Source organism: Gymnoscopelus microlampas (genome assembly GCF_963454915.1).
Source record: "Gymnoscopelus microlampas genome assembly, chromosome: 6".
NCBI lineage: Eukaryota > Metazoa > Chordata > Actinopteri > Myctophiformes > Myctophidae > Gymnoscopelus > Gymnoscopelus microlampas.
Window position 1 is genome coordinate 3,494,453 of NC_139943.1, and position 1,108 is coordinate 3,495,560.

A 1,108-nucleotide genomic window follows, 5' to 3' on the forward strand; every position below is an offset into this window, starting at 1 on the left:
TATTATTATTATTATTACATTCTAGATTTAAATTAAGCCTCTGACTTCTTAGAGACATTTGTTACAAAGTTGAATTTTCTATACGTACAGAAGAGGCATTAATTTAAATAAATACATAATGTTTATAAAATATACCTTTGAGTAAACTTTTTGTAACTTTAAGGACCGCGTGTCCTCACTCAAACTCTCTCTCTCTCTCTCTCTCACACACACACACACACAGGAACAAATGTTAATATTTAAACACCGATACGTAGATTAGTTCAGCTAAAAACAACTTTTCCACTGCTGCTCATGTACACACACACACACACACACACACACACACACACACACACACACACACACACACACACACACACACACACACACACACACACACACACACACACACACACACACACACACACACACGGGGGGAGAGAGAGAGAGAGAGAGAGAGAGAGAGAGAGAGAGAGAGAGAGAGAGAGAGAGAGAGGGGGGGGATAGAGAGAGAGAGAGAGAGAGGTTATATTTTAATTAAGCATTCATTCATTTCATTACAACATTGTCAAATAATTTCTGCTTTTCAATCACTGTCAGGTGGAAACCTTGTATGTCCAAAACCACTTTCACGTAAAGTTAAAAGTATTCTTTTTATGTAGCAAAAATAGCAGATCTACAAGCTCCCATCGCATGGCATTGTGACACATTGTGAGCTTGTAGATCTGCTATGTTTCTGCTATTTTTATATAACAATATAGTATGACAAAGTAGGACGTTCATTTACAAATACAACAATTGTAAGAAGTTTAAATATGCAGATATACAAGGTTTGTGTCCGACAGCAATAATATTTAACCATCTTTATTATTGACAATATGGAGACATATTTTATTAATATAGATGTATTATATTTAACCATCTTTATTATTGACAATATGGAGACATATTTTATTAATATAGATGTATTATATTTAACCATCTTTATTATTGACAATATGGAGACATATTTTATTAATATAGATGTATTATATTTAACCATCTTTATTATTGACAATATGGAGACATATTTTATTAATATAGATGTATTATATTTAACCCATCTTTATTATTGACAATATGGAGA